At 32.0% G+C, this 16,879-nt stretch overlaps 1 long non-coding RNA gene across 1 annotated transcript; it reads right to left on the minus strand.

The window, feature by feature from the left end:
* Nucleotides 1-13,781: 13,781 nt before the first annotated feature.
* Nucleotides 13,782-14,708, minus strand: LOC128281663 (uncharacterized). The gene is made up of 2 exons (XR_008271916.1): nt 14,555-14,708; nt 13,782-13,936 (listed from the first exon to the last, which is right to left on the minus strand). It is a non-coding gene; the product is annotated as an uncharacterized LOC128281663 (long non-coding RNA).
* Nucleotides 14,709-16,879: the final 2,171 nt, after the last annotated feature.

The raw sequence follows: 16,879 nt of genomic DNA on the forward strand, positions 1-16,879 counted from the left end.
AATTCGATAATTTGTATTATATTTATATATTTTAGATATTATTGTATTGAAATAAATGATAGTTAATAATTTATTTTCTATAAAATATAATATTCTTATATTTATATTATTTTATGTTTTATATTTTATATTTTGAATTTTTATATCAAATAATTATATATATCATAGTCAAAAAGTAGCCAAATATCACGAACGTCGGCTATACGACTATATGTCAAATTTCATTCGTATTATTGTGTATATTAATTATTATATTACCAAATTTCAAAGGGTCGGCTAAGATATTTTATGCCTCCATTATGAGTTAACAACACCGACTGGGGCAACTCACGTAAATTCCATGCACATGAAGGCTAGGAGAAGAAGAAAGAAAAAGAATTTTTTACCAACCAAGCAACCAACCGTTTATATAAATAGTATTTAATTTTAGGACAATTATTTGGTACATTGGAAATTCTTAATTTGGGTTTAGATCTTTTTATGAGTTTCTAAATTGTATTTAAAAATTAAAGAAAATAAATAAAACATGTGATAAAAATTTAACTTTATTTGTGAAGTTAACAATTTTCATTGTCTGTGTACTAAATAATTACCCTTAATTTTATATAGAAAGTAAATAAAATTGGTTGCAACACTAATTTTTTTATAAAATCCCGACTTTTACCCATAACCCATCCTCAACTCTTAGATCAAATGAAAAATGCACTTAAACGTATTTAAACCCAACTCCCACTGGTTGTTGCAAGAGTAACAATGCCAACTAAGCTAAGGTTTAATCAACAATCGCAACACTTAAGTTACACAAAATGTTTGATGGTATAGCGGGGTGGTTTACATTGCAAAGGACGTGAATAGTCACTAAGGTTAGGGGTTTGAGAGAACTTGAGGATGAATCTTGATAGGTTTTGACTATGTCTCTTGCCTTATTTTCTCTCAATGTTGAAGGAGGGTATTTATAAAGGAAGATGGTTGGGCGTGGTTCCCAACCATTGAGTTCCCTGTTTTGTAAGTGTCATCGTAAGGTGGCTATTGTTAGTTTAGGGCACTATTGGAGTCTACCTAAAGGGACTAGATGAGGTATTTGCTGGATGTGATGGATTGATAGATGTTGTCAAGGGCCCTTCCCGATATATCATCTGCGTATTGTGTAGGCTTGTTGGCTTGTGACATAGAGCTTAGGCAAGTCCATGGAGTCAAATTTTTTTTTTTTTGGCAAAGCTGTGGTAGGGTTGCTCATTGTCAAGTTTTTAGAGTGCTTAAATGCTTAAACGTGAGGGTTTAATATGAGGTGTAACATTTTCCCCTTGCCACTAGACTTACAAAAGTGGTCTAAATCGAGTCAATTTCATAGGCGAGGCTTACTAAAGTCGTTTGGTGAAGCTTCCAAGGGTTCTATAACGTCATCATTATTCATTCAATCTTTGCGCCTTCATATTTATTGTCTTTAGGTGAGTGGCCACATTTGATTGAAGCTTTTTAGAATGCACCATATATTTTTGCAATCACTTTGTCCAGGATGCCACTTTGTTTTCCCGTCCAAATACCTACAAATATGTTATCTGCTAGATTCCAATAACAGTGTCCTATATTTTTTCTTCCTACCTTTGATCATATTTTATTGTTTTCTGTCACAAAAGTTGTCCTTTCATTTTCCTCGTTTTCTTTATTTGTTGTTTCTTTTCTAATATGTCTGACAATCTCTTAATAGATGATATTCTGGTGGAGAGTGAAAAGTTGTTATGTACCATTATTGCGAAGGAGATGGTAGCTATCATTTCACTCATTCGATGTAAAGTCGACGAAACTGAAAAATTATACCTATAGTGCACCAACCTCAAACACGACAAACATAGCATGATTACTATATTCTCTGTGGTAGTGGTACATAGCAACTCTTCACCCTCCACCAAAATACCATCTATCAAGGGATTATCTCCAATTTTAGCAAAAAAAAAAAACAAACGAAGAAGATTGAGATAAGGAAAAGGTAACTTTGCAACAAGAAAAAAAAAAGGTTAAAAAAGAAAAGATAATACACTATTATTGGAATCCAGCAGATATCTATTCACAGTCAGCAAGTCTACACAATCTGCAAAAGACATATCTAAAAGGGTTGTAACACCCTATACTTGGTTCGATCATCGGACCCAACCTATAAGATGTTATGATAGTTAACTATATTTAACACTTATGAATTCAACTTAAACAATCATCTAAACCACAAAGCATTCAATACTACAAGTATTGTAACACCCCTAACCCATATCTGTTGTCGAAATAGGGTTACGAGGCATTACTGGATAATACACCACATTAACATACATTTATACATTCATTAACATAAACCATCCTCAAACATTCATATTGTCCCTTATAAGGCTCTACGAGACCTTAGAACATGCTTAAAAGTGGTTCAGGACTAAACCGATAACCTTCGCAAACTTTGAGATACATAGAAAATTTTCCAACATTTTAGGATCACACGTCCGTGTGAACAGGCCGTGTGCCTTACACGGCTACTAAACACACTCGTGTTACAAGCCGTGTGAAAACATGGCATATATACTGACTTGCACCACACGGCCGGAGACACGCCCGTGTGCCATGGCCGTGGGAAAATTTGAGAGGTTATTGACTTGGGTCACACGGCTGACCACACGCCCATGTGCCAGCCCGTGTGCCACGCACAACCAATAGACACGTCCGTGTGTCTAGGCCGTGTCAAAATTGTAGGGTATACTGACTTTAATTCGAAGGGTACCCCAGGGGACACACGGCCGTGTAACATGACCCTGTGTCACACACGGCTGAGATACACGCCCGTGTCTCCGCCCGTGTAGACAAAAATAGGCCATTTGAAAAGTCAATTTACCACCCTACAATCATGTACACATACCAACCAATTTGGAACCATTTCCATACACTTATAGGCATCCCAAAACATACCAAATCACATACATTTCATGCCATTTCATAGTCAACCATTTCATTACTCAATTCTATAACCAAAACATGCCATTTCAATATGCTAAAATTGTAATGACCCGAATTTTTACAGTTATAAAAAAAGTGCATTTTCGGGTCTCCGTTTTTGAAAAATAGATTTGTAAATATTTATTAAAAATATTTACGAAGTTAAGAGAGTGATTAATTAAAGTTCAATGAAGCAAATTAGCTTAAATAAATGATAATTAGATAAAAGGATTAAATTGAATGAAGTGTGAAAGTTTAATTATAGGATAAAGAAATTGAAAGGACTAAATAAGTAAATAAGCCAAAGGAGTGCCAAGTGTATGGCAAAAATAAAATACATGTGTAATAAGTATTATACATACATTTGTAATACATGTATGTATTTACTTATTATTTAAGTAAATAATTAATGTAATTATTATTATTAAATTGATATTATATGATGAATAGATTAAATAAAGACAAGTGTATGGTAATGATTTGGTACAAATGTATTAATAAAAAATACATACATTTGTAATATATGTATTTGATATTAAATGGATGTTTATTATTTAGTGAAAGATATTTATTAAATAAATAATTATATTAAAATATATTTATATGATAAATAAATGTAAAATAACAAGTGTATGGTGGGGATGAAATACAAATGTAATAATATATGTGTGCCCAAGTGTAAAATAAATATTTGATATTAAATAGATATTTAATAAAGTCATTATTATTAATATATATATATATATATATATATATATATATATATATATATATATATAAAGTAAAACAAAAGAAGAAGAAGGAAGAAAGGAAACAGAGAATGAGACGAAACATGGGAAAGAAAGGAAGGAAAGAAAAATAAAAGTAAAATTGGGGTTTTTGAAGCCTTAAGCTTTACTAGGTAAGTCAATTTGATCCCCTTTCTTGCAATTTTGATTTTTATGAAATTCTAAAGAAGAGTACTACATGAATTATATCAAAAGTTAGGGAGTTAATAAATTTTTATGTGTTGATTAAGTTGAACAAAAAGATGAATTAAGGGCTAAATTGATAGAAATTCAAGTTAGAAATGAAATAAGGATTGAATTGTAAAGTGATTCATAAGTTTTATGCTTTAAGGACTAAATTGAAAGAATTTTGAAATTATGGTTTTATGATGAAAAATAGATAATTATGTCTAAGTTTGGTTAAAAATTGAGTAGAAGTGAAGTATGAATTAAGATAGAAAAGTAAGTGAATTTAGTTAGGATTAAATTGAAATTAAAGTAGAAAATCAACATTTTGCATTAAGACTGTTTGGGACAGCAGCAGTAGTTTTAGTTTGAAAAATCACCAAAAATTTTATAAATTGAATTAGAGGATGAATAAAATATGGAATTAAATATTATTGAGTATAATTTATTATAGAAGAAAGCGGTTTAAGCAATTGAATTGTGAATTATAAGATATAATGAGTTTTGTGAGACAAGGTCAGAATGAATTAGGGTTCCCCTGTTCTGACTTTGGAAAATCACCAAAAATTGAAGAAAAATAATTAGAGGCTTAAATTTATATTTTTAGAATTCATAATAAGTCTATTTTCATTATAAATCAACGGGAATATTATTCGAGTTCTGTACTATGAGATAATTAATTTTTAGTGAAGAAGGGTCAGAACTGTCAGATAGCAGAATAAGGGTGAATTTAAAGAATAAACTGTACCTAATGGATAAACTAAAAATTCTGAAAATTTTATGGTAAGAATATATATGAGTCTAGTTTCAGGAAAAATTAACGGATCTTAATTTGGAGTTCCGTAGCTCGAGTTATAAATAATTTAGTGACTATGACACAGATGGACAGCTTGAATATTCATAAAAGTAAATAATAAAAAATTATAGATAATGTTACTTACAAGTGTGTTATATACACTAAGGATGTGGAATGGAGAGGAGGAGGAGGAGAAATATGTATGAATATTCATCTAGCATGGCTAATTTGCATGTTTTAGGCTCAGGGACTAAATTGAACAAAAGTAAAACCATATGGGTAATTTTGTAAAAATGTCAGAAATGACCAAATTGCATGAAATAGATTATTTTATTATTTAAATTACAAAATTGAATGAAATTATTAATTTAGTTCAAGATCGGGGGAAAACATGTTTTAGGGATTAAATTGAAAAGTGTTGAAATTATAGAAAATTCTGATATTTTATAGAATTTATGGATTGTTATCAATATGTATGAGAATAATATCTAGAAATAAGGATTAAATTGCAAGAATTTTATTTTCCTAACCCTAAGGATGAAATCGTCATTAATTAAAAATTTAGGGGCAAAATGGTAATTTTTTAGAGCATTAATTAAATGCATTAGAATATGAAATGAATGAAAATAATGATCAAATTTATTTATAAAGATCCGGACGACTCAAATATGAGACTTGATCGTGGAAAATAAAAGATATCGGATTAATGAAATTATAAACACAAACAAGCAATTAGGTAAGTTTGTGTAACTTGAATTGTATTTTAAATACTTGAAATATGTGGTTATGTGATGAAAATATGATTTGAATGTTCAATTCATGATAATTGATGAACTATTGCTAATACTCGATATAAATTGAAAATAAAGCCCGGTTGAATGAAAGGAAAATTTGATGGATCTCTGAAAAGGAATTGGCGGTAAAAAGGATCTAGCCCGGACGGGTGATCCTATTCTGATATAGCCCTCCAGAAGAATACGTGTAAAATGGATTTAGCCGGACGGATAATCCGAATTAGGGTCTGAATTTAGCTTTGGATGGTAATTGAGATCCAAGCTCATTAGAGTAATTGTCATTGCGAGGATTTAGCTTTGGTGGTAATCCAGACAATACTCTATGAGTTTATATTCTGAGGATTTAGCTTGGACTGGTAATCCCACTGTAAGGATGAGGTTCGCGGGAGTGTGCTCTCTGATATGAAATGTGTAAAACCATGGTTGAAAGATAACATGGCAACCTAATATGAAATGTGTAAGACTATGGTTGAAAGATACCATGACAACCTGATATGAAATGTGTAAGACCATGGTTGAAAGATACCATGGCAACGTGATATGAAATGAATAAGACCATGGTTGAAAGATACCATGGAAACGTGACATGAAAAGAATAAGACCATGGTTGAAAGATACCATGGCATCATGTCAAAGATAAATAAGACCGTGGATGGGAGACGCTATGACATCTATTGAACAATTGATATTCAGGTAATACTTATCAGATGACGAATGGTTCTATGAAATGGTTGTGTGAAATGTTTACAAGAACTGGTCATATGGAAATATATGTACAAAATAGTTGTATGAAATAATTATGAAGATACATAAACGAAATAAGTATAAGTACATGGAATATAATTTATGTCAAGTTTGATATAAACTATTACCGGAATAAATATACATAAAATATATGGAAATGATGGAGCATGAAATATTGATATAATGAAATGAATGATATATGCTTATGAAGAAACGGTAAGAGCATGACATGTTTCATGACATGTACATAAATGATTATCTTTGATATGTTGATACAAGGAAATTATGTAAGTTGAGACTATTATTAAACTCAAGTGCGATATGTAGAGAAAATAAGTATATCAATGTTGAACTTAGATGAAATGTGTGCAAATATACTAACAATGATGTTGTTTGACGCTTAAGACAAGTGCCAAACTATCAATTGAACGGTAACATGTTTAATTATAAGTAGCATTGAAATAGTAAGTACTTAGATGAAAATAAATTTAAGATTTTGCGAATTTTTTTTTTATAATCCCGATTTAATTCCGGTTGGTTTCTAATGTATGTTTGGGGCTTCGAGGGCCCAATAGAGAGAGGTTATGATTATTTCTAAAATATGAATAATAAATGACTCAGAATTATCTAAAAATGTTCAGTAAACTCCGGTAATGCCTCGTACCCTATTCCGGCAATGGATACGGGTAGGGGGTGTTACAAAAATCATCAAAGTTGCATAACTTTTAAATGCATTTTATCATTATCTTAACACCTATTACATACCATAAAACTTACCCTTTCAACATCCCATAATCAAGCCATCACATAAGCATTATTTACATCATATAACTTACTAATCAAACATAACATTTAGGCCAACTTAAATGACCAAATATATACCAATATTTACAAACCAAAACACATGGCTAAAATCCAGTCTCCAAAACATATCACAAAGATACTAGCCTATACATGCCATATACCATATATACAAGTTTTAAAAGCACCAACAAATTGATCTATAGTGTGATGACATTTCCCGATGATCCCTGAGTCCGAGCTAGCTTTGATTATCTATAAAACGTAAACAAACTACACAATAAGCTTCATAGCTTAGTAAGTTCATAGTTAAGCAATTCAATTCATCAAATAATATAATTCAACCATTTACACATTACCAAATCAACATTACATTAACACAAACCTTATTCATATCTTAAACATGATTAAATACCATTTCATTAAACTTTCTCGATGTAATACTTAAATAGATTCCGTACATACCCGTATCACCTCTCACTAACCTCTTTCTCAACCACGACATTCATTTATCCGTTGAACAATTAGGGATGGAAGTCAGATACTCAAAAAGCACAATCGATAAGTACCTATACCATAACCCGTAGCCAAATCAAGGTAACTTATCCTGGAGTACCTATACCATGACCCTTAGCCAAATCAAGGTAATTCCTCTCAAAATACGTATACCATGGCCCGTAGCCAAATCAAGGTAGCTACTCTAAAAATACCTATATCATGGCCCGTAGCCAAATCAAGGTATTGTTCGCACCTGAAGTGCCGATATCATGGCCCGAAGCCAATTTATTGAATTAATGACATTACATTATCATCATAACTGTACTTAAGGTTTAACCGGGAAGTTTCGCTTGTCAATTTCATTGTCAAACACTTCCATATATTCGTATTCACAATTCAAACATTATCCGCAATATCATAAACACATTTTATGCAATATCAAAGCATATAAAATTCATTTATAATGAAATTAACACTTACGAACTTACCTCAATCGTAAAAACAACGAAACTAGCCGATTAATCAAATACTTTGTTCTTGCCTTGATGTAAGTCCGAATTCTTTCTTTCAGGATAAATTGAAGCTCACAATTGCCGAACCCAAAGTTAACATGAAAGCTTCCTTTTATCTTATTCAAATTTGGCTAGATGACGATAATAAGAGAAAAAAATGGCTTTTGTTTTATTTATTTTATGTTTAATTGCTAAATTAAAAATTTAACCTTAAATAAAAACTATTTAAAACATCCATTTAATGCCCCTTTTTGTCAAATTCCACTATCCATGATCAAATATCAATATAAGAACCTTTAATTTAATGGCTCATAACACTTAAACACCTTTAGCAAAAAGAATGTAACTTTTGCATTTTACGCGATTAAGTCCTTTTTCTCAAATTCAGCTATTAAGCGATAAAATTAACTCACGAAATTTTTACACATACATATTCACATGCTATAGACACCAAAAATAATATTAAAATAATTTTATGACATAGGATTTGTGGTCCCGAAACCATTATTCTGATTTAGCTAAAACCGGGCTGTTACAAGTATAATATGATTTACAAATAAAATCGAGTCTTAATTGAGCTTACTAAGCTCTTAATCCAACTTGAAATCAATTCATGACTAATTTGAAACTTTTACAAAAAGATAGGTAAAAAGATAAAACATGGGTCACAAGACTATGTGACAGGCTGAAGCTGTATGAGATTGAAACACACAGTCGTATAGTCGAACCGTGTACTAGAGAGTCACACAGTCGTGTAACAAATTATGGCCATGGTTGTACCTAATTGTAAAGTATTGCAAATATTCACACGATCGTGTGGCTGGACCATGTGAGAGACTGTGACCGTGTGTAACATTTATTACCCAAATCATACGAACTATGTAACACCCTTAACCCGTATCCTTTGCCAGAATAGGGTTACGGAGTATTACCGGACTAATGTCATAAACAATCATACAATTCGAATCATAATTCTCATACCAATTAAAAACCATTCAAATAAAATCATATGGTCCTAAATACGAGCCATCGAGGCCCAAAGCAAACATTAGAAATGGTTCAGGGCTAAATTGAATACTCAAGGAAATTTTAGAAAAACATTGAAAATTTTTAAAGTACAAGGGACACACAACCGTGTGGACAGGCCGTGTGTCTCGCGCGGCCAAGAGACACACCTGTGTTACAGCCAGTGTGGACATTCAAAATGGGATCACATGGCCGTGTCCCAACCCGTGTCCGACCCCGTATAACTCTCTAACTTTGGTCACAGACCAACCACACGCCCGTGTGACTAGCCCATATGCCATTTGAAATGGCCTCACAGGCCCTATTAATTTATAAATTTAGTCCGGCCAACCACGCGTATAATATCCAATTCATCCTCAATTTACAAATACATATAATTGAGTTCTCTTTCACATCAGATTCGATTATGCTTATTTTGCAACATTTCAATTTAATTCATTCAAAAATAATTCGTATGTATAACAATCAGTTTCAAATTTAATCTTTCTATTCATTTCGGAATCAATTACTTATTGTTTACGCTCGGAGAACTATACCAAATTTATTTTGGATACTCGGGATAACTTTGCTCACACAAGCTGTCAATCGGGACATTAACCATTACTCAATGTTGCTCATACAAGCTGTCGAGAATCCACATCAAATGCTAGATTCTAGTGATTGGTATGGTATCCACCATCGGTAATTGTACCGATAAATTTATCCACCATCGGTACATAGTAGTTGATAAATATAACATCGACACATGGTGCCTGATAAATATAACACCGGTACAAAGTACCTGATAATATGTTCACGGATACATAGTATATGATAATATAAACACCGGCACGTAGTGCCTAATAATTCCTAAGGACATGTCATTTGTATCCTAACTATTCACTAAGTTCACATGGGCCTCCATATTCATATTCATTCATTCCAATCCTTTGAAGATTTTCATATACATGTAATTCAACCATATACATTCTCATATTCATTCACATTTATCAACTTTATCTCATTTCAATACCGAAGTCGTTATTTTGCAATAACTTAATCACAAATAATATACACAACCCAACATAAACAAGATTTAATTGAAATAGACATCGTACATATCTCATTGAATTATATAACAATTTCATAATCATCCAATACCACACATCTATGTATTTTATCATATATTTCTTTATTTTTCAATTTAATCCATTTCGTGCCAAACCTTTATATATATTAAATTCCTAACTAATCTTAAAAAAAAATATCACGGTCGTATCAAAATTTAATAAAGTAAGTCCATACAAACTTAACTAACCAAACCATCAACAAATACGATACCGAAGACTATTTCATAATTTTTCCTTTTTCTGCGATTAACTTCTAATTGATTCAATCCTTGATATATATGATAATTAAGTTCAATCTATCAATTCAAATACTTTACAACACTCAAATACATGCATATGACCTATTAATGTCATTTTATATTTTTTCCTAAATTTTACATTTTATTCAATTTAGTCCTAAAATTGAAATAGCTATATCTTTAAATTTTAAATTCAATTTTCAATTTGATTTCAATTTCATTCCTATGTAGCCCTCTAAATTCAAAAATTACAAATTAATTTCAAAATATTTTCATTTTAGTACCTAAGTTCAAAACTAACAAAATTCACTTTACAATTTAGTTCATAATCAAATCTATACTTATAACCAAGCTATTTAACAACAAAAAATCAAAAACCATCAATTACAACATTTCAAAACTTTTACAGTTTTATAATTTAGTACTCAAACTAGCTAAATTAGACTATAACAATCTCAAAAATATAAAAATTACGAAAAATAAACGAGAAAAAAATACCCATACAAAGTTTAGAAGCTTGGCCAAATGGTTGAAGGTTAACCATGACTTTCTAATTCTCTTTAACACCCACGGTTGAAGAAAGAAAGATATAATAATGGTGTCCACTTTTGTTTGCTTAAATTATAACATATAATATAAAATTATAATTATAATATTAAAATATTTTAACTTTTAAACATAACATTAGTTGTCCAACTCACTTACGTTTTGGCTAAATTGCTACTTAAATCCCTTTAGATTCATTAATTAAACCTTTTATAAGCCGAAAATCATTAGTGATAAACTTTTATGTTTTTAACGATTTAGTCATTCTACCTTAATTAATCATTGAATCGGTAAAATTACTAATCCAAAACCACTGAGTTTTGGTATGCACCACTTGTACCTTAACCAATTAACAAATTAACAAAAATTATCATATCAAAATTAAATAAAACAATATAACAAACTCTTAAATATTATTAAATAATATTTACTGACTCGATCATCGAAATATGAAAATTCAAAACCGCCATTTTCGATACTACTGAAAAACGAGTTATTATAAGGGTCCTTGACAACGTCAACCAATCCATCACATCCAATAAATGTTTCATCCATTTCCTTCAGGTAGATCCCTATAATGCCCTAAACTGATGATCATCACTTTATTATGACACTCATAGGATAGGGGACTCAATAATTGGGAACCATGCCCAACCATATTCCCTCTATAAATTCCTCTCAACATCCGGGGGGGAAGAAAGGCAATAAATATAGTTAAAACCCTATTAAGATTCACTCCCAAGCTCCCTTAAACCCGCAACCTTAGAAGTCCACTATACCATTTGTACCGCTCTCATTCAATAACTTATTCACACCCTTTTAAGATGTGAACCACCTCACTATACCATCAAATATATCGTATAACTTTTGGTTACAACAATATTTTTTTTGTTAAAAAAGACTGGTATTTATTATGCACATGGCTCAAGGCAGTTAGACAAGAGTTTACAATTGAAACAACGTGAAAAGAAAAAAAAAGAAGACCAAACGGTCAAAAAACAATAAAGAAACTGCACATTGGAAAACAAAACCATAAATACAAATAAATCAAAACCCCCCAAACCAAAATCAAATGAATTCAACCTCAAAATACCAGCCGAAACAACTTTCTCCTTCTTAGTAAAAGACGATCTACTGATGAGAAAAGAGAAACCCAAAAGCTTTGAGTCCTACCATAGAGATTCAAAAAAATATTCTCCAATATCAAAACAATCTACGACGGTCCTTGGTGCCTTTGTGACCGAGCCATCCGACCTTTTTCCACTAACGCCATGACTGAAATCGGAACCCCATCAACCCAAGTACCAAAGTAATTTCTTCTCATGCTTTCCATCGCCAAAGTATGGGCCGCTCTATTACTCAGTCGGGTAACAAACAGGTAACATACTTCCTCAAAGTAATTTTCCAACGTACGAATATGGTGAATAATAGTTTTAAGGATCGATTTGTCCTTGTCCTTTGCCTTAAGCTTTTTCATGATCGTTAGAGAATCCCCTTCCACAATCAAGCGTCGGAGACCCATTCTAAGTGCAAAGATTAGAGCCCTTTCACACGCCCTTACTTCAGCCACAAACGCGTCGACTATATCCGTAAACAGATAAGTTTCTGCTCCTACTATTTTTCCTTCATAATCCCTAGCTAGTACTGCTGTTGTGGAAGTTCTAGTGTCGCTTTGAAAGGTTGCATCAAAATTTAGCTTGATAAAACCTAAATCTGGAGGACTCCAAAAATCTATTGATGGAGATCTATAAGGAACTTCCAATTTCTCTTGGTTATTTCTTGACCATAGCCTCGAATAAAACCTAACAATTCTTGTAAAGAAAAATTAATACCTTCATGAATCAACTTATTTTTTCTGTACCATAGGGCCCATAAGGAAATTGTAATAAGCTATTTGTGTTGTTCATCTGCTAAACAGAAAGTATTAATAAGATGATTTTTGCAGTTCGAGGCGTTATCAACTAGAGTGATTCTGATCTAAAAGGACGCCTAGACTTTCTGTAATGTACCACAGGTGTAACACTCCTTACCCGAGACTGTTGTCAGAATCGAGCACGAGGCATTACTAAACTTAATCTATCACTTAAATAGTTTTAAATTGTTTATTTAAGCATTTCGGAATGTGCTGCCATTCTGCGTCGTAGTCGCCTAAAAATTCATATCTTGAGTTCCGAAACTCGAAATTAAGATCCGTAAATTTTTCCTGAAACTAGACTCATATATCTATCTACTAATTTTTTTCATAGATTTTTGAATTGGCCAATTAGTACAGTTTATTAGTTAAAGTTTCCCCTATTTCAAAACTCGACTGCACTAACCTCTTGTTACTACGAACCATGTTTCTTCCTGTACAAAATTCATATCACTAAGCCATTTGTTTCTCTTAAAACTAGACTCAACAAGGATTATAACCATATAAAGTATACCTTCTAATTAGTTTTGTACAATTTATGGTGAATTTCCAAAGTTGAAACAGGGGTTCCAGAAATCGCTCTGACCCTGTTTCACTAAAACTCAGATATATTATGAAATATAATAGCTTTACCTATTTTTCTTATTCCATAAGAAAATAGACATAATAAGCTTTAATTTCATATATTATTCATCTTTAAACTATGTTTCTACAATTTTTAGTGATTTTTCAAAGTTACATCATTTCTGTTACTTGAATTTGTTTTTAGGTTACTTTCACATTTTTCATAATTTTCATGTGATAATCACCATTCAATCATACATATTAATAAACATGCATATCATCGGTCATTTTTATTAGCTAATCACTAGCAAGTATTTACACATCATTCATTGTTCATATTAAACCAAAAGTAGCTAAGTTTCTATACATGCCATACACAAAACAAAACATCTAATTATACCGAGTTATTTCTTTGATAGTGTGATCGGCCTCCGACGTTTCCTTCGATCCCCGAGTGGCTAGATAAGTACTATAAGAAGAAGAAAATAAAGAGATTAAGCACTAGGCTTAGTAAGCTTACAAGCAAATAAATCACAACATTCAACATAATGGATAATTATGCATAATATCATCTAACATCATAAATTTCTTTACTTTTCAATTTCTATCTTCTTTTTATTCCCTTACCTTCTTTCTTACTGACCTTTCCTTTTCATAAGTATAATCTACTTTTCCTTTGCTGTTAATTCACTGTAATTTAACTCAGTATCCTGACCCGTTGAACCACTCGGAATACTAAGGATACTAGGGTCGTTCTGTCTATCAATATCTCGCCAATGCCATGTCTTTGACATGGACTTACATGAATTATTCTGTCTCCAATGCCATATATAATATGGACTTACATGGCTCAATCCTGTCTCCAAAGCCATATTTCTAATATGGACTTACATGGCTCATTTTGTTCATCCATCAACCCTAATATCCTAACATTCCTAGGGTTCAACCGGGCTTTCTAACACTTTTCCTCTGTCACTTCACCTTAAATTCGACTTTAAATATTTTCATAACATAAATATATAAATGCTGAAATTGACAATAATAATGTAAAATAAAAGAATATTGCATTTATTTACTGTAAACTTACCTCGATACAAAATGTGACTAAACTTTACAATTTAGTCCTTTACTTTTCTTTTCCCGATCTACTCTCGAATTTCGCTCTTCTTGATTATGAAGCTTGAAAGTTGAAGAAACCCCAGCTATGGAGAGAGGTAAGGTTCTGCTGGTAACTTGAAGAAGATGATACAATTTTATCATCTTTTTTACCTTTTTATTAATGTTAATAACCAAATGACCAAAATGCCTCTCCTTACTAAACTTTCAAAAATTCCTTCCATGTCCTAATTTTGTCCATGAACTTAAAATTGGTCAAATTACCATTTAAGATCTCCTAATTAATATTCCAAAATAATTTCATACTAAAAACTTCTAGAATGCAAGTTTTACAAATTATTCGATTTAGTCCCTAACCTCAATTTAAGCACTTTATGCATAGAATTTTATCACGAAATTTTCGCACAATCATGTAATCATACCATGAACCTCAAAATAATAATAAAATATTTTTTATTTTATTTATTTATTTATTTTTACCTTGAATTTGTGGTTTCGCAACCACTGTTCCGTTTAGGCCCTATTTCGGAATGTTACAACAGGACCACAATAGGTGGTCAGTATCCTCTGGTGCTGTCTTGCAGAGAGGACATTCATCATTATCCCGCAAAGTTCTTTGGTACAAATTTCAATAATAAGACAAAAAATTGTTAAACAATATCCAAATATGTATCTTAATTTTTGCTGGGATGTGCATAAACCAGAGAAACCTGTAAAAATCCTTGTAAAACTCAGTATTAGGAATGATGTAATTTGTGTTTTGAAGATGTTCTGCAATTAAAACTCGATATCTGATTTTCACTGAGTATTCCCTAGAGCCCTCATACTTTCAGGCCAGCGTATCCTCTGATCTAACACCAAATAACGGGATGGAAAGAATAAGAGCTACATGATCATCATCAACAATTTTATGAACCAGTTCATTGTTTCAGGTATTGGTTTCAACCACAATTAACTGTTTCACTGTCGTCCAGTTTGAATTTATATTTTGTCTTGATATTTTGTTGTTTTCTATACCAGGCAGCCAAGGTCATTCCAAATATTTACACTAGCTCCATTACAAACACGCCACAAAATCCCATCTTTAATCAGATCCCAAGCACTGCAAATGCTCCTCCTGGTAAATGATGGGTAAGATCCTATCTTTGTTGATAATATGTTTGAATAAAGATAATAACGAGCTTTAAGAACTTTGGCTAACAAGCAATTGGGCTGGGATAAAAGACACCACACTTATTTTGCTAATAGGGCTTTATTAAATAAAACCAAAATTTTAAAACCCAACCCACCAACACTTTTTGGACTACACAAAACGTCCTAGTTACTCCAATGAATGCCCTTCATCGAATTATTATTTGACCACCAGAACTTGTTCATGATACCTTCAAGTTTACGACATAATATTTTTGGCAAAGTAAAATATTGCATAACATAAACCGGAATAGCCTGTAAAATTGACTTAACAGAAACTTCTTTTCCCCCCATTAATAAGTAGCGTAAGCTCTAACCTACGATACGTCTTCTAAACCGGTCGATAAAATTGGCAAAAGCCCAATTCTTTTTCCGTCTAACCATCATAGGCAAACTTAAATACTTCTTATGACTTGATGCTACTCTCACACCCAATACATTAATTATGGTATTTTTAACATTTTCATCCACATTAACCCCAAAGTAGATCAGAGACTTATCAAAATTCAACCTCTGACTCGAAATCATCTCATACTCCCTAATAATATCTCTCACCACAGTAGTTCCCTCATTAGAAGCATCTCCGAAAAGAATACAATCGTCTATAAAGAACAAGTGATTGATCGAAAACCTTTCCTTCCCACAGAAGCACTCTTCATCAGCCCATTTTATTTTGCTTCATTAATAAGAGTTGAGAAACCCACTGCACAAATAAGAAAAAAGATAAGGGCTAAGTGGATTACCCTGTCTTAATCCTCTTGAAGGTAATAACCACTCACTGTTCGATCCATTGAGGCTTACAGAATAGGAGACCGAACAAACACATCTCATGATAAGAACAATCCAATCAACATGAAACCCCAAATGAGTCATCATTCCTACCAAAAAAATCTTATTCAACACGATCATAATCTTTACTCATATCGAGTTTAAATGCAAAATTTTCTTTCTTTCCCTTCTTCTTCATTTTCAAAGAATGGAGGACCTCACAAGCAATAAACATATTATCCGAAATATATCTTTCTGGGATAAAAGCCCCTTGAGCTTCGTTAATGCAGTTTCCCAAAATAGCACTCATACGATTCACCAAGACTTTCACGATAAT

This window comes from Gossypium arboreum, chromosome 10 (assembly GCF_025698485.1).
Source record: "Gossypium arboreum isolate Shixiya-1 chromosome 10, ASM2569848v2, whole genome shotgun sequence".
Lineage (NCBI taxonomy): Eukaryota > Viridiplantae > Streptophyta > Magnoliopsida > Malvales > Malvaceae > Gossypium > Gossypium arboreum.